Source organism: Pinus tabuliformis, chromosome 5_2, assembly GCF_031772625.1.
Source record: "Pinus tabuliformis cultivar Carrire ecotype Pingquan chromosome 5_2, CPIR1, whole genome shotgun sequence".
NCBI classification, from domain to species: Eukaryota; Viridiplantae; Streptophyta; class Pinopsida; order Pinales; family Pinaceae; genus Pinus; species Pinus tabuliformis.
The window spans coordinates 473,786,746-473,801,197 of record NC_142306.1 but is presented as its reverse complement, the minus strand read 5'-3'; positions in this window follow the sequence as shown (position 1 = coordinate 473,801,197).

Here is a 14,452-nt window from a genome sequence, read left to right as displayed (position 1 = left end):
CTCCCAGCCTCTTAGCATGTACCGCAACTGTCCAGTGACCCTTGCGGGCATGCCTGTCCATGTCAAAATTGAGGTTATCGATGCCCCTTTGTATAAAAACATTCTCTTAGGTCGTACTTACACATATGCCATGTCATTCGTCATATCTATAGTTTTCCGCAAAATGTGCTTCCCCCATGAAGAAAAGATCGTTAGCATCACGTAGTTGACTTACTATGAGCCAACATTTTTGACCTCCCCTGAGTCCATGATCTCATCCATGTCAAATACACAGTCTTCAACTCCTCTCATCAGTGTTTCACCTGAAGTCTACAAAGATTCCTCATTATTGGGTGATTTCCATGGTCCACCCCCTCTCATCTCAAAGCCTAACTCTAGGAGTGTTTGCATGTTACAAACATCATAAGTTGCTCTCAAGCAGTCTGGTACATTCGATCAACAACCAAATCCTCAACACCCTACTATTTCCATCCCAGCTGAGCCCTTTGGATCCACCTCGCCAGGACCTTCTCTGTTTATGGGTTCCTCTCCTATGTTTCCACCTAGAATAGTTCCTCCAGGTCTCAAACATCAAGGAGCTATTCCATAATGAAATTACCCTGCAAGCCACATACCTCTCTTATTCCCCCCTCCGGGAGTATCTTTTTCTCTGTCATGGCTTCGCCAGTCCTTCCTAACATGACTTTGGGGATCCCAGTATGGTACATCGATTGCCCTGCAAGCATTCTGACTGATTAGCTAAGATCTTATCATGCTTCGAATCTGATTCAACTGGTCCATACGGCCCCTACAACTGCTTCAGTTCCATCACAACCACAATAGGAATCCACTCCTGTTGTTCAAGAATCTAGATAGGGGGGCAAAGCTAAGAGGAAAGAACCTAAGGACAAGGCTCTCAGAGCTCCTCCAGCCCCTAAGGCCCCAAATCCGTCAGCTCTGGGTGCTTTGTGTAAAGTTCTTGGGCACGTCACCAATAATTATCCCGAGCTTCCTCATCTCAAACCTTTGGTTCATGAAATGTTCGCAGAGTCAAATATCCCTGAAGTCCATGTTAACTTGTGGGGTCCACCCAAGAAACTCAAAACGTTACGCAAAAGTCACCTTGTGCCTAGTGTGATCATCATGGTCACTAGTTCCATTGTTTCCCTCATCTTGATGAATTTCATAATTTTCTTGAAGCACTTCACGAATATGAGGCCACTCGTAGTGGAACACCTACTCCTATACATGTGGATTCTAGTATTGCTAGTAAACCTTAACAGGGGGAATCTAGTACCACCATCGTGATCCCTCCCCTTGATGTCAAGATGACAAATACCACAGACGATATCCTTTACCTATCGTCATCCTTGAGTTCCTCGTAGGCAAACCTTTCTAAGATTTTTGTGCGCACTTCTATCGGAACTCTTTCGACAAGATCGAGGTCTCAACATCCGTAGATCCTTCATGTACCAGCTCTTCATCTACCATTCAGGATGGTGCATATGTGAACCTTATTTCTTAGGTTGATGCACCAAGTACCACCGCCACATCATGTAGTTAGTATTCCTCCCTTCTTCCCATCTTCCATTCTGATGAGGACATCATGGAAGCTATGTCTACCCTTGATTACCCTTGCACTTAGGAAAGGAGGCATATTTTTAGAGGATTATGAAGGCCATCTCCTTCCTAATCCTCCCAATTCACTCTACCTCAGGAACATTTTAGCATAGCATATCCCTTTGATTTTCATGTTTTTATTTCTGCTATGAAGATAGGTAGATTGCATCATCTCATCTATTTTCTTTTGCACCTTTCAGATGGATCTGTCATCCACACCGTATATCGGTCATGTCGACGGTGAAAGTTTCTTCTCCAGGAATCTAACCTCGGCAGCCTAGGCCATTTTCACCCCCTTGCATACCTTAGTCCTTTCGAACGATGTGTGCATTGGATCTGCCAACAATAACTAGGCCGAATATGATGCAGTGATAGGTTTGTTAGTCGATACCCTTGCTCATCTCATCCTTCATCTTCATGTTCATTTAGATTCCTTGCTACTTGTCATGCAATTGAATGGTGTGTATCATGTGCATAACCAAGTCATATTTAGAAAAATCTACAAGTTAAGATGTTGGTACATGAATTTGAAACCATTACTTTTAGTTCCTAGAGACCAAAATAACTATGTAGATACCATTGCAAATAAAATTCTAGATTGGCATTTATCACATGTATACCATAGAAGACAACCATAAAAATAACACATGGTGAACCATCATCATTATATAAAAATGCATAATCATATTATGTATTATATAAGTGTTTGGATCCCATAGATCTAAATACATCTGACATGCCCATAGAATGTTACAAAAATCAAAATGAAAGGGACCCACATGTCCCTATATCTAGTCACTGTCTGGCAGACCCTGTGACAAAGGCTTTGCTCCACCTTCACGTAGATCACGTATTGCCAGACTAGCCATCGCAGTGCGTCGCATGATACCTTGCCACTCTAAAGGTATGCCAGTACACTCATCTATGTATAAATAATCTAATTCATGCCATCCGTGCTCTGAAACTCTAGTCAAGAGTACATCACATCTATGATGTAGATTAAGGAGTAGCACACTCTCCTCTCGACCTTGATGTGATGACGATGTTCCCCGATCTGCAGCCCCATGCGTTGCGGCTCGTCCTGCATAGGTTGCTGGTTTGATTGGTACTATGTCTGCATACTGCATACAACATATTTGACACTTAGTACCATATAGATGTAATAAAAGTATTAAATGCACCATAAAAATAACAACTTAACTCTTACCATCTAGTCCCCATCCTTGCTCAAGCAGAAGTGGAAATTCAAGATCTCCCTGATAGTTCATCCCACTATAAGGGTAATCATCAATGTAGAGGGGCATTTGATCCCAATGTACAAAAAACTCGGGTTGGAACACCTGTTCGACTTCCCCTCCTCCTCCTATCCACAGTAGCTACCCCGAACAACGCATCCTGGGCTCTTGTGGCCCCCCATCTTGGATCTGTGCATGAGGACAAAGAGTGGGTATCTTCTCAAACAATAACACACACAACATTGTACCAAAAGAAAAATCACGGTTCACTTGCCTCATCTATAGAATTAACTGTCGTTTCACTAACGACAACATCATCTGGGCCCACCCATAGTAGGTCCCAACCAAAACACTCTCAACCAGCATCATCTGCCCACTAGTGATGTGGTGGAATGCCTGACTGCCCAAGACCCGTTGCACAACTATGACAACGTCCCATGTCTCTAGTCAGTTTAGATCACCAATCAGGATAGTTACATGAACATCATGTGGACAATGGTGCTCCACAAACTTAGTAATGTTCCTCCCACGAGGCAACACCAGAGAATATATCCCTCCACTCCAAGGGGAGATAGTTCCATCAAGAAACAAATATCCTGTAATGTGAGCTCAATCTTATGCCCCTGCTTGATAAAGACCTCCTAGTATGGATCTCAATCACTCACAATTCTTGATAGCAAAGGCTCACCTGCCCTCATCAATTGGTTCTCTACTAGCTTGAGAAGCCCATAACAAGCCAATGCCCCTCGAACCCCCTGATCCCTCTGAATCTCGGATTGCAAGGTATCCAAGTCTCGTTCATGCCAACTTATTTTTAGCTCTTCCATGCCTGCAAAACACCACATGTCTTGATAGTTTAGAGAAGAAAACACGTGTCTACACCAATAAACCTACAACCCCCACCAGGCTAGCAGACCACCCCTCTTTTCTGCCCCAAATCGTAGTTTTTTGCATAGAAAGTGTGAGCTCGTAGGTTTTCACCTATTTCCTGCAAGCCAGATCACACTTCTGGGCCCAAAAACTGTGATGCAACTGGGAAGAGGAGCAAGGGTCTCCCAGGGAGTTGCCAAGTGCCAAAAGTCAGGAAATAAACCACTAAAATTGAAGAGATGAGTAAGTCCACCTACTTGAAAGTCGCAAATCTTGATTTTAATGATCGGTTTTTCCACTACTATCTCCACAATATTTAGGGCCTCTTCCTCCTCTCCAAACTCACCATGGCTCACTTAGCAAATGAATTCAATTTGGAGGGAAAACATCCTCTCATAGAAAACTCCAAAATGTTTTTGTCACCCATTGCAACTAAATTGTAGCTCAGCTTGACAAATTGTCAGCACTGTTGGAAAGCTCTCATCGAGTACTATAATGGGTCTTCCTCTATTTTTTATTATTCGACACTTCACCATGAAGTCATTTTTCCAAGAAGGGTCACTTTGTCGCCTCTCAAAATCAAATTTCTTCATAAAGAAACGCTTGTACTTTGAGGTCCACCTCCTCTTAATACTTGTCGTACCACATGTTGATTTTCGTCATGAGTAACCATTATTTACTCATTCTTTCATGGTCCCCACTGGGCCTATTCTGTGTGGCAGCGTCATCGAATCACCCTTGTTTAGAGCATTCGCGATGAGTCACCCTTGCATGCATGGAGTCTATTTCGTATCCCATTATATCATTTCACAGTATTCCATCGATATTTTCATAACATTCATCCTGTGTTGTCCATTTTGGCCTCCATTCATACTGTCCCCATCCCCTTCGGAGTTGAGTCAGTTGCTGCTAGGTCAACCATGCACTTTATGCTCTAACAAGGGAAGTTGTTTGTTTGTCCCTTAGTCCCAGATTTTCCATTGTCCTTGGTGTCAGTCCATCAGTCACATTACTATTTTCCGTTGTGCCTTAGCTGAGGATCCTTATTGCCTCATCTATCGCGGGCCATATCATGTTGACATCAGCTCATTTATTCTAGAAGAATGACCTAGAGGGAAGTGTATCTTGGTTCCATCTTCCATTCTTGTTCGCTGCCTCGGATCGAGCAGAGGGACTCATTATTTCCCTTTGACTTGGTTGTTTCATTTTCGTGATTCATACACTTGATGGTCCGGTGATGTAGCAGATTATACCAGTGATTCCTGAGTGTGTGTGTGAGATGTTTCATACCTCATGAGAGGGTGGCCCTTTAGGTAGCCCCCCACACGCCCTGATGCATTCCTATTATGCTACAACCTCAGATGCAGTTCTGCAGAGTTGATGAGTTCGGCTCCTATTGATCGCAATGCTCATAACATGCACGTATCCTTCAGATGATCCATTCATTTTTTCAGAGCCCTTCCTTATTCAGCATGGCTTCTCCGGTTGTTCTAATCTCCCTCCCACCCATTTTTTGAGGGAAGGGCCATTATATCTCAGGTACTAAGATATTATTGTATTCATTCCTAGCTCATGTTTTTCTAGGTGCATTATGTATATGCGATACATTGTATTATTTTCTGGCTCTATTATGCCAACACACCATGTACCATTCAGTATGTACTTCATTGCTCAGTTTTATGTTTCTGGGCGCACCATTATTTTTGTAATAAGTTATCCTGGCAGGTATGGGTATGCCTCCCTCGCCTTATTAAGGTTTGGTACCACAACATAAAAGGAGACTTGCATTAGTTTCGCCCCCTTGTCACTATCCTCCTTCACTTTAGCTTTATTGGTCTCTCTCTCTCTCTCTCTCTCTCTCTCTCTCTCTCTGACTCCCCTGTGTTGTCTAGTGATTGTGTCTTTACAACGTACTTCGGTCATACATTTTTCACCTAACGCTCATACGTTGGGGGAAATCTGTTATCCCAAAAATATTGATCTTCTAGCCTAATTTACTAGATGGATCGAAGTACACCATGTAAAGGCAATTTTACTATAGCAAAATTGCTTTCACTCTGAGAAATTACTTAATAAACCACCTTTGTTAAGTAATTTATAATTAAAACCATGAAGAATAATTAAATAAATTACTATTTATTTGATTTTCTTCTAGGAATAATTAATTAAACCTTTGTTCAATTATTATTCCTTGTCATATTTGTCTCAATGATGAAAAATAGACACATAAATTATTAATTATCTTATTTTTCTCTAGGAATAATTAATTAATCACTAATTAATTATTATTCCTTGTCAAATTTGACTAAATCCATTAGGAATAATTAAATAAATCATTATTTGTTTATTATTCCTTAACCAATTCCTTGAGATGATAAATAAGTCATTTATTTATTTATTATTTCTAAATAAAAGTTTAAATAATTTTTCCCTCCTATTGAAACATAATAAAAGATTCCAAGTGTTTATTCGAGGAATTGGGTTAGTAATGTTTTATTATTGCTCATTATTCGAGGATAGCTAAATATTTTGTTATAAATAGAAGGGTTTTCCATTCATTATTGACTTTTGATTATTTTCATTGTTGCACTCGCTGTTGTGACTCTGGTTATTTTCATTGTCCACCACCACTTTTCTTCCATTTGAGTTCCCATTTAGCTTAACATTTCATTTATTGGGTTTGCACATTATAGAGGAGAGAGACTCTAATAAAAAGCTAAAGATGTTTGAGGATAGAAAAGAATCCATTCCATAGAGGGGGGTTGGTAACAATTTTTTGTTCCCTTCATAGGTGTTATAATAAAAACTATTCTTTGTATATCTAGTTTCCATTGGATGATTGGAGTTATTACTATTTATTTTTGCTGTTTAACTCTGATTGTCGCATAAATCAGGACTTTCATAGATTTTATTTCTATTAGTTGCCGCAGATCTACAATGTTTACCAACCATTTATATTGTTGAGATTGTTTGTCATCCACAATCTTAAGTGGGTTATTTTCGTACATCTTTGAAAAGAAAACACTACAACAAAATTGGCAACTCCACTAGTTTTGTACTTCAGATCCAGAAACCTGGGTGACCTTAGGTTTTCAGCGTAGGGGTTTTTGGTTTGTTTTTTGTTTTTGTTTTTGTTTTGTTTTGTTTTGTTTTTTGTTTTTTGTTTTTGTTTCTGTTTTGTTTTGTTTTTTTTTTGTTTTTGCTTTTGTTTTTGTTTTTTTGTTTTTGTTTTGTTTTGTTTTGTTTTTTGTTTTGTTTTTTTTTTTGCTTTTGTTTTTGTTTTGTTTTTTTTTTCTTTTTTGTTTTTTCGTTTGTTTGTTTGTTCGTTTGTTCTTTTTGTTTTGTTTTTTGTTTTGTTTTGTTTTGTTTTGTTTTTTTGTTTGTTTGTTGGTTTGTTTGTTTTGTTTTTGTTTTTTGTTTTTGTTTTTTGTTTTTGTTTTTTGTTTTTGCTTTTGCTTTTGTTTTGTTTTTTGTTTTTTCATTTGTTTGTTTGTTTTGTTTTGTTTTTTCATTTTTGTTTTTTTTTGTTTGTTTTGTTTTTGTTTTTTTATTTATTTTTTGTTTGTTGTTTTTTGTTTTTTCGTTTGTTTGTTTGTTTGTTTTTGTTTTGTTTTGTTTTTTTTTGTAGTTTTTTTTGTTTTAGTTTTAGTTTTTTAGTTTTTCGGTTTTTTTGTTTTGCTTTGTTTTGTTTTAATGTTTCCTAGCTCTTTAACCCTAAATCTGTTAAATTTCTAAATTCTGCAAATTTTCTGGTCTTTTATGCAGGTCACAGGAACTAGCCGCGACAGAGACAGTTTTTTCCGAGATTTTCCTACTAGGAATAAAGGAGCATAAATCACAGTTTTTTGCCCAAAAAGTGCGATCTAGAGTCTATAGCGCACCTTTTAGCCGAAAAAGCGTGATCCCACCTAAAAATAGGTTATTATCTGTGATTTTAGGGTTTTCGGTTTTTTATCAGATCTATTTCTGGGTTTTGCCGAGAGCTATCTGATGGGTTGTTTGACCTTTTTCTCATCCTGCTTAAGCCTTGATCTACTGTTATTTACTCGTTGATGTGGAATTTAGCCCCTTAGGGATTTTAGTATGCTTCCACCTTTATAGGAGGAGTTTACTGAGTAAGTAGTCTAAGTTTCTGCAGCATTTTCTGCCATAATTCCCAAATATGTACCCTTCTATTTTGGATCTATAAATATAGGTTGTGTCCATCCATCATTTCATATTAAACATTGTTTGGTCATTTTCCTTAGGGTCCCATCGGTTACAAGGTACTCATCGATTAGATCCATATTGGCACTATTAGCACAGATGGGTTTGAAGATACATCAAATGGATGTACAGACAACCTTACTTAATGGCATGATTGAGGAAGAAGTGTACATAGAGAAGAATGAAGGTTTTGAGACCTTCGACCATGAGTCCCATGTGTGCCAGCTCAAGAGAGCATTCTATGGGCTGAAGCAAGCCCCCCGTGCTTGGTACACCAGGATAGATAGCTACTTCACCAGGTTGGGCTTCAATAAGAGTGAAGTGGATGCGAACGTATACCACATAGTGGTGGAAGGTAAAATATTGATCATTGTACTTTATATTAATGATCTCATACTGACAAGTGATGATCAACTGATCAAATAATTTAAGCAGGACCTTGCAAGAGAGTTTGAGATGAAGGACATGGGGATCATGCATTACTCTCTTGGCATGGATGTATGGCAGAGTGATGGGGAGTTTTTTGAGTCTCAATGAAAGTATGCCAACGAGATACTCAAGAGATTCTGCATGGAGAGTAAAAAATCCATGGAGACTCCTTTATTAGGTAATTAGAGGAAGGAGGATGCTACTTCAAGGGAAGTAGTGGAAGCTACCATTTATAGGCAACTTATGGGTTCACTCATGTACTTGGTGAACACATAACTATATATGTGCTATGAAGTTAACCAGCTTAGTCAAGCAATGGTTAGGCCTACCAAGTTGTATTGGAAGGAAAAAAATCATTGGTTGAGATACCTCAGGGGCATTTATTAGTATGGATTATGGTACAAATGGATAGAGGGAATGAAGCTTCAAGTCTTGACCAATGAAAATTGGGTAGGGAGTCCATCCAACTAGAACAACACATCAGGAGGGATCTTCAATATTGGTTCAACGACAATTTCTTGGTAAAATAGGAAACATAGATCAGTTGCACTCGGTTTGGTAGAGGCATAGTACATGGCTACGAGTAGGCCATCTAGATGACGAAGATCCTGGTTGGTTTCTTTGGTTAGCAGATGGATCCACCTGTGATTTACAGTGATAATTAGAGTTGTATCAAACTCTTTTCAAATCTAGTTTTTCATGATCGGTCCAAGCATATTGATATCCGATATCATCATCTCAAAGATTGTGTATTGAGGTGGATTATGTTGTGAGAGTATATTCCCATTGAGGAGGAAGATGGTGACATTTTGATAAAGGCATTGTCAGGATGTAAATTCGAGTTTCACAAAGACATGATCGGGGTAGTTGATAATCCCTTTCTTGTTGAGAGGGGGTGTTGAGAAATGGAAAAAAAAAATTCCAGTCTAATTTGTCCTTGAATTAAACAGATATTAATATTGAATTCTATTCTCATAACAACTTGTAAATAGTTAATTAAGTTTAATTAACTTAATTAGCTTAGGAATTTCTACTTGGAAGTCTTTCTGAAGTCATGTATATGTTCTCCCTAAGTTTTAGGGGTCCATTATGAGTTTAATTGTGAGTTTTAATTAGATAACTCAATTTACTGAGTTATGTTCAGTTAAATTAGTTCCAAACTATTTGTGGAACTAATAGAGATTTAACAGTTAATTGGTGCACTAGTGCATCCACAAGTGTCACTCTAGTTAACTGAAGATTATGTTATTAGAAACTCATGCATGTTGATTTCGAGAAAGACCCAGTTGAGACTAGAGTGGAGGGACAATGTACTATCGATTGTATGATTTATTTAGTTTTAAATATCATGCATGCAATCAGGAAAAGGATATAATTTAGGATTGCGCTATTTTGGAAGAATGAATTCCCTTTAAATACAGACTATTCATCCTAGGAATTGCACAAGGAAATAAGGGCTTGGAGAGCTACAAAATTGACTAAGTGTTGGCCAAGAGCTTGCTTATGAGCTAAGATAGTTGATCATACTTTTGTGGAATTGTTCTAGTGAGAACAAGCTTTTTATCTCCACTCATATTTTTTCTATATGCAATACAAATAGCGGGGTTTTGATCAGTGGCTTTCCCTAGATACATTTTACCTTGTCCCATTGATTTATCTTCTTCTTGTTCATATTGTTTTCATTGATCTATTGGCTTTCCATAGTTGAAAGTAGATGTAGATTCTTGGCCCATGCTTTAGTAACTTTCACGAGTTTGTGAATATACAAGATTTTCTATAGAATGTTGAATAACTAAGCAACTACATAGACCAATGCATGCTTTCACTTCAGGTGTGATGGTTCTAGAATTTCAGGAAAAAAATAAAAATTAATTTTGACTCTTATCTTTCCTGAAGATTCTAACGTGTTTTTTATTATTTATTATTAATTGAGATCTCAAATTCCCACTCTTGGTGTCTTATCTCTTATCGATAGAGCTTATCCTCCCTCATATGTGGATCTTTCCTATATTGGTAAATCCTAAACTACCCTATTTACCCTATAAATTCACTGACTCTCATAGAATCTGGGATGGATTTTGGAGACTCTTAGATATGCCCTGATGCTTCTTATTTTTTACCTAAGGAAACATTACCATTCTTGAGTTGTGATTGGAGGCTTTCCTTGTGGCTAAGGAAGGGAAAGTTAGGTGTGAGACATCTACATGATCAATATATGTAAAATGGTTGTAATATTCTCCTACATATCATTAATACGAAAATATTTGTTTTCCTATACTTATGTCTTTCAATGATGCATATGTATTTTAATTCCTTCTTGACTCTTTTATTAGAGATATTAGTCTATGTTATGTGTATCTTGTAGTTCTCATGTTTGTTATAATTGTTTTGCAGGTTCCATTTATAGCATTTGGAGTTGGAGCTAAAGTTCACAAGCATGGAGAAGAGGAGAACTTGTGTTAGATTCAAGGTAATTCCTTCCTCCATATTCTAATTTCTCTAAGTAAAGCACAAGTTTTTTGATTTTGTTGTTTCTAGATTAGGCCACTAGATCTAGGGAGTTCACTTATGTTCACAGAAGATAATTTTCTGTCAAACAAAAGGGACAGATGTAGATGTGACATATGGAAGGCTATCAGTCACTATAGATGTGGATACAATGGGTTTCCATGTAGAAGTATTAAAGATCCATGAAAGACTCGAGAAAGGGACAATGCAAATATCCAGATAAGTCAACGCCCCCACTTGATGAGATGCTTTCAGAGGTAGGTGATGAGGTGGTAGATTATGGTCAACCACTCAATGATTATATGGTTTAGGCCTCTGTGTATCACCTGATGTAATCTAAAACAAGAATGTACCTATGGTGGAGTTAAGTCTACACCTATAAGGAGGTGGACCCACCTTGTAGGTGGTAAGGGTCACAAGTCTATGGGAATGATAGAAATGAAAATCTACCATGATGGCAGCTAAAGGTGACATAAGCGTGAAGAAATAAAATTCTTAGGACCACTAGTTACAATAAAACAAACAACATGCACTAAAAGTTCCTAAAGCAACAAACCAAGAAAAATAGAGTGGGAAGGGGACCCTCCTATTGCTAAAGCCCATTTAATCAATGAGGGGGTTAGCGATGAGGAAATGGTTAGGATAGTTATAACAAATACCTACGTAATGGATCTTACACCCAAGACCAAGTACTCACACTCAAATATCAGTAGTGGAACACCCCCCAAGGAGAATCAAGTGAGTTTGGAAAAAACCTTCCCCAAATACAACAAGGAACTTCCCCCTAGACATCACCCATGATAATATCCTAAGAAAGGCCACTAAGGTCACCACCAAAAATAACACATCATGGGTGGATAATTGTTATCTAGAACTACAATCATGAGAAATATATACAACCTAAAGCCTCCTAAAGGAGACCCCTACAAGTACGATGTAGTTCACATATATAACCACCACCAGTTCCAAACAAAGAGGGGATATCATAATATAGGTCCTAACGTATTCTAGTTCTTAACCCTTGTGTGAGAAGGGCTTCCTAGGTCGTGCCACTAGAATTGAATTTATGCTCCTTATCTCAAGATTCTATGTATGTTTCTTGATATTCGGGAAGTTAACCTTTCTTCCCTATCGAAAGACCTAGCCTATCTAATGTTGGTGTGCTATCACAGAAAGAAAAAAGTGTTGAATTAATTTTTATTAACGCATGTTATTTTTAAAAGTTATTTGTTAACTAAAAGGTAATGGATGAAAATTTTATGGTGTTGTGGCGTAGCTGATCCAAAGAAGCGACGCAAGTAGATGAAAATGAAAAATTCCTATTTCAATTAATCCTACCTAAAGAAAGGAAGATATTTTGTTTCTTTTATATGCAGGCATGTACATATTCCTCACTTCTCTCTCATTTAAGACTAATATGTTAGTCAAATTAGAAAAATCAGCTGCAACATTGCATAAAAAGAAACAAAGGAAACAAGTGAAAATCTACTCAAAACCAAAAACCCTAAGTATACCAACAACAATATTATTAGACATGAAAAAATAATTTCAATCAAGTAGCAAGCTCACAAGTAGAAAAACAATATAGGGTTATTAGTACAATGATTCCACAGAGGTATCTATACACCAATGTTCTTGATAAGAATGATAACACAAGAGTTAGGTTCAAACCCTAATTGTTAGGGTCCCACCCTAACCCCCTTATTTATGTAGTAGGATCGAGTCATAGTTATAGTTAAGTAAGGAGTCAGTAAATCCCATATTAATAATTGTAAGTGGTTGTTGGCATTATGGCTAAAGTGTTGTCCTTGATGGCAACCTATACAGGTGATGGATCATAGTACAACCAGTCAGTAGCAACGATTAATGAGTAGCCTCTCAGATTGGAAGAAAATAAGGGTTATGAAAGTACACCTTATAGAAGGTGCGTACATGCAGGTCTATCTTACATAGAGTGCGTACATACCCGCAGTTATCCCGTTCATGAGGTGCGTACCCCCAGTTCACTTACTTCAAGGCAGAGAAAAGCACACGTGGGTTTCTTATGCTTAACCCTTGGTATTTAGTCGATGGTATTGTGTTATTATGGTTTTGGCCCGTGGCATTGATCCATGATTTGAGGAAGAGCTTGCCTATATAAAGCAAAGGACATCATTTGGCTTGGGTATGCTTTTGAGTTGAACATCTTATGAGAGCTAGATCTGAAATATTATGATCTCTTGGGAGTAATGTCTAGATCTAAACAAGGCGAATATACTGATGGGTTGAGATCACTTCGGCGCATGATCGGATCTATAGATATGACAGTTTGGGTTATTCTTGAAGTCTTGAAATTATCTATACCTGAAGATACGCAGGTACAGGGAAAGAAAAGTGCGGAGATACGCAGGCACAGAAGCGTTGCAGGTACGCAAATACGCAGGACCAGAAGCGCTGCAGCTGCGGAGGTGCGTAGGAAGTTCATTAGACATAGAGCGCAGGTATGCAGGAAGTCTTTGAGGCACAGTGCGTGGGTACGTAGGTGCGCAGTTGGGAACAGTGCGTACTGTATGCAGGCATTACATGGGTGAAGCTGTGTACTTCTCTTGTAATATATTTAGCTGTCCATGTTTATCATTACTGTGTTCTGGGTTTTGAAGTGATGTCTGGTTTCTGATATTATGACAGTATTCTGAGAAGTGATAGAGTTTGTTTCAGTTTTTGATAGATGAATGGATCGGGTTCATAATGACTTATCTTCATGTGATCTGATGGACTAGATCTGGTTGATGACTCACTTGTATATGTACGGATCTAGTGCTTGGGTGATTTAGAAGCTTGTTTATGTTGTTGTTGGGTCCAGTATGAAAATTGGATGAAACGTGGCCTTTCAGATTATGTGTTGTGCTTCAGGTGTATCCAGTGTGAAAATGTATGAAATGTGGTACCTGGAGGAGAGAAGATTGTAGGTCAGCACCTACGTACTAGTATCTAAGCTAGTACAAGAGCTAAAGGAAATCTTTGGAGCATTGTAGCAGGTAGCAGCCTGCGTACTAGTAAATGGATCGGCTAGTACAAGAGCAAAGGGGGTTGTAGCTCCCGTGCTGGTATAAGACTGCACCAGTACAAAATATTGTAAAAGGATTTTCTTATTAAAGAAGATTGAGATGACTTGCAGTAGGTGGTTTTCTCCCGCATTGGGTTTCCACCTTATATCATGGTGTTCATATGTGTGCCTTATGTGTGATGATCTATTCTATGTTACTGCATTTGTTAACTGATAATATGGTTGATAATGTTCTAATGCACTCATTAAAGATCAATTAACATAATCTTAAGAAGTTGTGGAAGTAGCATATATGAATCAGAGTTTGGAAATAAAAAGTTTTATAAATGTGATAATACTGATTCACCCCCCCCTCTCAGTATTACTTCCGACAGTGGTTAACCCGCAATTAATGACGAGACCACAGTTAGTTGCAAATGGGCCATGGTATTAGATAGATGGTATTAATAAGAACCATGGTATTGATCCATGGTATTGCATGTATGAGTCATATATAAATGATAGAGACTCCCTCCGAGGAGCGTCATGTCTTATTTGTAATTGAGCTTTTCTCTATTGG